We start from the raw sequence: 9,057 nt of genomic DNA on the forward strand, positions 1-9,057 counted from the left end.
ATTTGTGCAGTGTGCAGCTCGCTTATAGTGCAGACATCTTGTGTGGTGATTTGAAACCATTTGCACATTTTGAGAGGGAAAGAGAGAGAGAAAGCTGTGATTCACTCACGCTGTTTGTGAAATTGCATCTCACAGAAAGTTTTCAAATGACTAAGTTATTGCAATAAAGAAAGATGAATTGTGCCTCACCTTCAGCATTATATTTATTTGACCTATGCACAGACAAACAGAGATTGAGACGGTGCTGCTGGATGTCATGCCAAACCTCTCACTGCAGGCACGTCGTCAGCTTCAGATCAATTTATGAGATCAGCCTTTATATAGAGACCGCCGATCAGACTTCCCAAAGCCATTATCGGCCGATAGCGATAGGTAGTCAATCAATGGGAGCACCCCTATTTTAAAATAAGTTATATGATTAACATCAAACGTTCAACAAAGTGTTGTAAAACCCGTCTCACTTCCTATTCCATTTAAATGGGAAAAAAATTTACTCACATTATTCACAGGGCAGCTGAAAATGCTGGCATGAATCTCACTAATTAAGCACCCAACACCTACACTTAAGCCAGAGTGAAAGAGATGCGTCATGGGAAATGAACTCTACATTGTTGCATAAGATCACATAATTGGCAAAAATGAAGTTCACCTGAGGATTACAGCATGAGTATTAGTGTCATCCTTTATGAGTTGACTCGCTGCTTCCTTCTGGAGAAAATACAAACATTCTGAATGATTAAAATAGAAAATAAGATTATTATTGCAGTCGGGTGGTTAGTTAGCCAGGGCTCATAAAATATGAAATATGACATTCATACCCTGAAGAAAAGAACCTGAGATTGTGGTTTGTCCATCATAGATCCAAAATCCTATGTTTTGATTCTTGTCTAACTGGCCTCCATTGGTCTGTCTGCTCTGAAGGACAATTTAATGAATTTGTTCCTGGTATCCTTATAGGACATGATCATTTGACCAATTTATTTTGATTTTAGACTATAGCAGGGGTGTCAAACTCAATTCCTGGAGGGCCGGAGCCCTGCAGAGTTTTGTTCCAACCCTGCTCCAACACACATACATGTAGTTTTCAAATAAACCTGAAAGACTTGATTAGCTAGATCAGGTGTGTTTAATTAGGGTTGAATCTAAACTCTGCAGGGCTCCGGCCCTCCAGGAATTGAGTTTGACACCCCTGGACTATAGCAAATATAATGCTGACAGTTCAAGGTAATTGGGTTAAAAAATCTGCAAGGGGTTTCAATTGTGGAATTATATTAAATTATGCTTCCATACAATTTTTGAGAATCGTTCCTTGTCCCCGAATTTAATAAAAATTCACAACTCGGCAGAACAGCTGAGTTTGCGGTTTGGGAATGAATTGAGTTTCTTTGTAAGCGGAGACATTTTAATTTGATTTCTGATGTGGTAATGGGAGCTTCAAATGAGATTTTCTCAAACGCACAACATTGACTATTGCTTTAATTAAAAAAATGTTCTAAGGTATTGCTCATACTGAAGGTTTGTGATCTGAACAAACCCCCAAATATTAGACTTCAGCCCATTTGACATGCAAATGTGAAAAACGTCAACATTTCTAAATCAAAGAGCTAAATATGTACACCACTGCCATTGGTTGTTGCTGCAACGCATCACTGCTCAAGTCAACAATCACTTCAACAATTCACAATAATGTCCCTCTCTCCATGTCGCTGTCAGTTAAGGTTATGAAAAATCAAGAACTGACAAACTGGTTCCCCATCGGTTCATGAATTTGAATTGAATTGGAATGACAGGAAGAGGAATTTACTGAATTGCAATATACTGTAGTGTCTTAGTGCCTGTCCACGTCTTCTATTGATTTTCTGCATAGGGATTTAAAAATAGTCTTTGTTAAAGCGTTATAAGCCTTGAACCAAGCCAGCCAGCTATAAGGAGAATCCCAATATTACAAACTTTGATTTCAAGCAAAAACGTACACAAAACGGTACATGAATTATTCGTCCCGAACAGTCACGGTACGGATGTCACGGTTCGGTTCATGCAGTCAGACGACGAATACAGTCACAGGTGATCGATCCAGAAGGGTCATGAGCGGTAATGCAATGCTATCCACCACAACAGGAAAGAGCAGCAGAAGAGATAGTCTCAGCCTCAGACGTCACGCCCACGGACCGTTGGCTAAACGTCTGATGCATATGGGACACAAAAGTGAAAACACTTCAGGAGTGTCGAAGTCGTCATCGGATTGGTTGAATTCTACAGGATTTCCGGGAGACGTGTGTGTCGCGTTCTTTAAGCGTTCCGTCTGGAAACAAAGATGCCGTGACGCAAAACCCCCTCACGAAATAAGAAAGCCGTAGTGTTTACAACTGTGATGACGAGTGCTTATCAGGATCAACTAAACGCTGGAGTTTCAAAAGTATGTGAAATATTTAAAGTTCACGGCACAGAATCTCTAAAATACATCCAATTGTGGCGGCATTTTTACGCCCCGAAACGTGACGCTGAACGAAACGAACTGTGATTGGTTGTTTGACATGTCGGTCAAACGGCCTCATGGGTGGGCCTTGGCCAATGAAAGCTGCCATGGATTCCAGACCTTCAGCCATCAGTCTCACGGTCTGGCTACGCGAGACTACAGAAGAGACGTCCTCTTGTCTTTGCTCCAAACACACAATTGGCAACTGGGTGGTTTTTAGTTTTATTTTAGCCAATCTATTTTCCGGATTTGGACACAAACTGCATTGCAATCATTTCCCAAAATGTCTTGGCAAAAATATTATAAAGTCTGTAAATGGGACGTTAACAAAGGCCAGAGATGCTGAAGATGGACACAAAGAGGAAAAAATGCTGTAGTAGGCAGAGCGAACTCACAGTTCATGATGCACAAAATATAGGAAGAAAAATATAAATATTGAATTGGGGGTGGGGGGTTATATGAATGTATCTCTGAAAGGAACTGACTGTTCGCTGCTGTTCCATACGTGCCACCTGCTGTCAGAGAGTGAATTTGCATCTCATTCAGCCCGTCTGCTGTTTTTGTTTTGTGCAGGTGTCCTATGTAGCATAATTTCACAAATGTCAAGTCAGACCATTCTATTTTTGCTTTAAATCTTCAAATTATACAATCAATTCAAATAAAAAAAACTACTTCTCATGTGTGTAGCATTTTTGTTTGGATACACTAAGGGGGCTGTACTGTATCAACTACCTCAGGTGGGACTAAATATATCAAGAACAAACTGTAATATGCACTACTGTCTGTTCAAAGTAAAAAAGAAAAAAAAAAAAACCATTGGGGATTTGTTGATTTTTCCTGTTATACCGAAATAGCATCGAATCGTGACCCCAAAACCGAGGTATATATCGTACCATGACTTCTGTGTACTATTACACTCCTACTATCTATCTATCTATCTATCTATCTATCTATCTATCTATCTATCTATCTTGAAAATTTTCAAGTATCTTGTTTGCTGACTCAATTCCAACTCAGTTTAAATTTAGGCACTCTTAATTCATTAATTTCTTAATGGCACACAACCCTGCTGTTTCACTCATAAACCTCGCCTCGATACTGAATCCCCACCCTACAGAACGCCTGCAAGCCAGACTGAGTTTCTAGAACATCCCGTCCTCTCCTCAGATGTCAAGAGGGCTGCTGTCCACATCAAGGCCATCATCGGTTAATGGGCCGTTAGCTAGTTGTTTTGGGACAGAACATGTTGAGCTCTTCATCCCAGCGGTGGCAAGACTGGCATATTGTGTCTGTAATGGAGCTTGAAACGTGTGCCGCTGAGACATTTGCTGATCTCGTGGACAGGACTTTCAGTCTCCTCTGCCCTCAGTTACTCAGATTTTACTGGCCTGATTCTAACGTGACCTTCCACGTGTGGCTTTTTAAAGCTGCCCTTGCTCTTTTGGCAAATGGCAGTAAAACCACCTCCAACTAACCACGTTAAATATGTACCTTGGGCAACACGTGAATATTCAGCCGAGCGAAACACCTCCGCTGTATCAGCTCCTGTATCAGCGGCTTGAAGAGTGCCTGACATTTCTCACCTTCAATCATCAGTTTTCTAACCGCTTTAAGCTTTCTGCATAATTACATGTGATAATGCATGTGGAGCTTTGAAAAGAAGGAAATTGCGTTCATTGTTGCTGGCGTCAACTGTCATAAAGAATTACACCTCAGTGTGAGCAATTTAAATCCACGTTACGGCATGATAAATTCATAATTGAGCACAAAGTACTAAATAATCAGACATAAAGTTTCACTTTGGAAACGTCAGAGAATATTAAACATGAAATGAATCAAATAGACGGATAATGCATCCTGTACCTTCTGAATACTGATTATAATAGGATGATATATATGACAGTTTGTGAATTTATAAGTGTGCTTACTAGAGAAACTAAAACATTTTCTACTATTTGATAGGTTTTGCCAGGTAGAATGGATAGCAAAAATAAAGCAGACATAACAAATTAGCAAAGTCATATCATGGTAATGCACACTGTGTAATTTGCAATGGTTAAACTGGCTCTAAACTCCAAAACTGCATTTGGACAAATCAAGTTAAAACTTAACATGAAATCAATATTGATCTCATCTTAATCCAGTTTATTAATTTTATTTGGATTGATTTATAAACTTTCATCAAAACATCCCACCCTACATTTGTTCTCATTAAATAAATTCCTCTCACATTGACAGTTTAAGAAGTCAAGTCAAGTCAAGTCACCTTTATTTATACAGCGCTTTTAACAATACAGATTGTGTCAAAGCAACTGAACAGCATTAATTAGGAAAATAGTGTCAATAATGCAAAATGACAATAGTAAACACATGCTATCGGGCTATATGCTAATAGCGGACTCGGAAAGTCAAAAATAGAACTAGTGATAAGGCGTTCTGATTGTTTTTGTTGTAGAATACGATAGGGGATATATTCACACGTTATAGAACTGAAAAAGGATGGTGTATAAAATTGATTTTAAGATAAAAAATTAGACGACAAAGAATTAACTTGACGGAGCTCAAACTCAAACCACACGGCAGCAACAAACAGGAAGAAGAGGAATGAAACTGAATTCGTCAAACCGTGATGAGCAGCTATTATTATCAAACTGATTTCAAGGATGGAAGGATTCAAAATGACCCAAAACCAACTAACATCACAAACCATCAGCAAGCAAAAGTCCCATTAGAATCCATTGCTAATACTTACAGATGTTTGTGCTGTTGTTTTCCCTCCAAAATGATGTCACTTCCAGGAAGATGATGCCATTGTGGAACTGGCCTTAGGACCCGGGGGGGGGGAATATTATACAGTATTCCAAAAAAGATAAATCTTTTTTGACATATAATCACCAACAGTGTTGGGGAAAGTTACTTTTAAAAGTAATGCATTACAATATTGCGTTGCTCCATAAAAAAGTAACTAATTACGTTACTTCGTTACTTTTTATAGAAAGTAATGCGTTACGTTACTTTTGCGTTAGTTTTAAAATCTGGACAGGGCTTGCTTGTTTGTTTTTAAAATAAAAAAGTTCTATTTTTGGCGAATATAAAAGCCTTTCACACCAAAAGGGAAATGAATAAAATAAATAACACAGTAAAAACAGTAATATTGTAAAGAAAATATTACAATTTAAAATAACTGTGTTCTGTTGTAATATATTATAAAATGTAATTTATTTCAGCATCATTACTCCAGTCTTCAGTGTCACATGATCTTCAGAAATCATTCTAATATGCTGATTTGCTGCTCAAGAAACATTTCTGGTTATTATCAATGTTGAAAACAGTTGTGCTGCTTCATATTTTTGTGATAACCATGATACTTTTTTCAGGACTCTTTGTTGAATAGAAAGAACAGCATTTATTTGAAACAGAAATCGTTTTTCACATAAATGCATCTACTGCCACTTTTTATCAATTTAATGTGTCCTTGCTGAATAAAAGTATTAAAAATGTTACTGAAATCAAGCTTTCGAATGATAGTGTATGATTAGAGTACAGTAGAAATGACCCAGGACAGAGTTTTAATAAAGATACAACTAAATTGATCTGAAAACATCAAAGCCATCAGGTGATAATGATAATAGGACATTTTCTCCTTGTGGCTGATGTAAACAGCTAAAATCAAATTTCAATAGACAAGATGAAAAAAATATCCTGCTGTTGTGGATGAGCCAATAATACTGTATCTTGTGTGTCAGATGGACAGATGAATGAAGCCACTTCACTTTTGAAATTAGAATTTGATTATAGAATTTTGTTAATTTCAGGTCTTGGGGCTATTTTGTGTAAAGATTGCCTGACAAAATCATAGTACAACTGCAACCAATGCAGCCAGAATTGCATTGTCAGCGTTTGCAGAAACCTACCAGACGGGAACTCAAGTGTCCCTACAGAGACTCCTTCAGCTGAAGAGGTCATTCATTTTAAAAAAGCCCAAGAGACTGTTTTCGTATTTTTACCAGTTGCTTTGTTTTTGGTTTTTTGCTCTGCCATCTGCAAATTGCAGTGAACCTTTTCAATTAAGTTTGAATTGGCCGGGGGGCCGGATGTCTGAGGGAGAGCGTCCTGGTGACGCAAAGGAAGGGTGTTTCGCTGTGAGATAAGGCCACACTTATGGCTCACGGCGGTTTGGCGACAACGAAAGTAATGTGGTTTCCAAATTGGTTTCAGGTATTCTGAGTCTTACTATCGCTAAGGGCGAATGACTGTGACTGCATCCGAGCCAAGGATCATGGGATATGCTAGGGACGCCTGCCTGATGTGCTTTGCTGAAGCCTGTGTTGTTGTTATATTTCCAGAATGCTTACTTTGTTGTGTACCACAGTGTTTTTTGATGTTGTTCCTGGAGGCCACTTTCATGCACATTTGATGCGTTTCTCTAATCTAATCAGCTCATTAGAGTTCTATGCTTTAAATCAAAGACTGCATTTCATTTATTCTAGAGTGAATGTTTATCACTTCAGCGCACATCTCCACAAGTGCTGCAATGTGACTGTGACGTCACGTATCCACATCCTGAAATCAGAAGCTGCGTCCTCTGATCCATACACACTCAGCAGGGCAGCAACATCATCAAAACAATAGGCTATAAACTAATAAAAGAAAGAGAAGTCATGTGTTAAGAACAAATGGTGCTACCAAATGAAGTACGCAGATTTGCCAAGTACAGATTTTAATTTCTGTTCCAATTTGAGGGAGCGGGTTTGTGAAGTTGAAGTCATGAATATTTTTCTGCTGATTGCCATGAGAGCTCTTGATAAGGTTGTTGGGTAACAAAGCAGGAAGGTGTTAGTATGCTGCGGAGGCTACAGGATGCTTGAACAGCCCGGAGGGGGAGCTGAGATGTCCATTCTGAGATGTGCTGGATGTGGGGGCCAGGAATGATTGGAAAATGATCTAAGCTTCAACAGCAGGCGGTCTGAGCTGCAATATGGCAATTCAGTTGTCTGCCAACAGAGAACAGTTGTCTTCCATTAAAACAATTTCTACAGTGTCATTTTCTGGCACAGTGTACAAGATTCTGCAAAAGAGATGTATAAGGTGGTGTTTGTACCCTTACAAATAAAATTTGGAGTCTGGTGAAGCGAAAAGCTGCGTGTTTGTAAAAAAAAACAAATCCATCATTAAAGGGATAGTTCAACCAAAAATGAAAATGTGATGTTTATCTGCTTACCCCCAGGGCATCCAAGATGTAGGTGACTTTGTTTCTTCAGTAGAACACAAATGAAGATTTTTAACTCAAACTGTTGCAGTCTGTCGGTCATATAATGGAAGTGAATGGGAATCACAGCTTTGAGAGTCAAAAAAACATTCACAAACAAAACCAAATTAAACCCTGCGGCTTGTGACGATACATTGATGTGTATCAGGTATGTGCAAGAAACTGAACAGTATTTATATTGTTTTTTACCTCTGATTCACCACAATGTCTGAACTGTCCTGAGCGCATTCTCATCAGCTGGCGCGTGATGCGTCTTCTTCTTCTTCTTGCTTTACGGCGGATCACAGACTTATAACCGTGCGTTCACACCGCCGCCGTCGAGAGCGACAAAGTGGCCGGAAGTCATTCATTTTCAATGTGAGCCAGCGTCGAGGCGCGGCGCGGCGCGACTTGGACGTTGAGGGCGTCGAGGAGAGTTGAAATCAGGTCAACTTTATGGTAATGAGCTATGACGCGGTTCGGGAGCAACCAATCGGAACGTAGAAGTCCACCGCTTGAGAGGATTCCAGAGATCGCAGTCCTGTAAACTTTGGTTCCGACCATATTAGTTCCCAAGTAAAATGGAGGAGAGGTTGATTATTGCTGTGGCGGATTTCCCAATAATCTATGACGTGTCCCTGTTTGCATACAGGGACATAAATGTAAAAAAATGATGCGTGGCCCAAGGTGTCTGAGATTGTTGGTGTTCCTGGTGAGTTGCTGATGTGCATTAACGTTATAGGAATAATAATCTAATGATATAATAAATAACAGTATAATAGTCCCAGTTGACTTTTAAACCTTTAAATCAATTTTCCTGATTATACTTACATTAAGTAACATTTTCAATGCAGGAATTTTACTTGTATCAGAGTATTTTTACAGTGTGGTATTAGTGCTTTATACATTATGAGGTAAAGGATCTTAATACTTCGTCCACAACAATATTTAATGAGGTTAACTTAAGGTTATCCTCCTTTGTGGTCAGTCTGCACAAGATCAACAAGCGTGTTTGCTTTGCGACCCCTTTAAATACAAGACAAGCATTCGATCTACGTCAGAGCATCCACAAATCTTTCTACAGCGTTGTTGGGAGGTTTTGACGCTCTCGACAGCGGCGGTGTGAATGCACAGTAAGTGCATTACCCCCACCTATCTGTCAAATGGACCTCTATCTACAATCTCAATTAGGAGTGTCAATGGTCCATTTGAGAGATACTGCAACGGTTTGAGTTAAAAATATTTGTTTGTGTTCTACTGAAGAAACAAAGTCACCTACAGCTTGGATGCCCTGGGGGTAAGCAGATAAACATCACATTTTCATTTTTGGGTG

At 39.2% G+C, this 9,057-nt stretch overlaps 1 long non-coding RNA gene across 1 annotated transcript; it reads right to left on the reverse strand.

Annotated features, from left to right (window-relative positions):
• Window positions 1–247: 247 nt before the first annotated feature.
• On the reverse strand, window positions 248–708 carry LOC107596293 (uncharacterized). The gene is made up of 3 exons (XR_001610348.1): window positions 650–708; window positions 499–557; window positions 248–395 (listed from the first exon to the last, which is right to left on the reverse strand). It is a non-coding gene; the product is annotated as an uncharacterized lncRNA (long non-coding RNA).
• Between the last annotated feature and the right edge of the window lie 8,349 nt (window positions 709–9,057).

The sequence above is a fragment of the Sinocyclocheilus grahami genome, unplaced genomic scaffold (genome assembly GCF_001515645.1).
Source record: "Sinocyclocheilus grahami isolate Dianchi unplaced genomic scaffold, SAMN03320097.WGS_v1.1 scaffold216.1, whole genome shotgun sequence".
Lineage (NCBI taxonomy): Eukaryota > Metazoa > Chordata > Actinopteri > Cypriniformes > Cyprinidae > Sinocyclocheilus > Sinocyclocheilus grahami.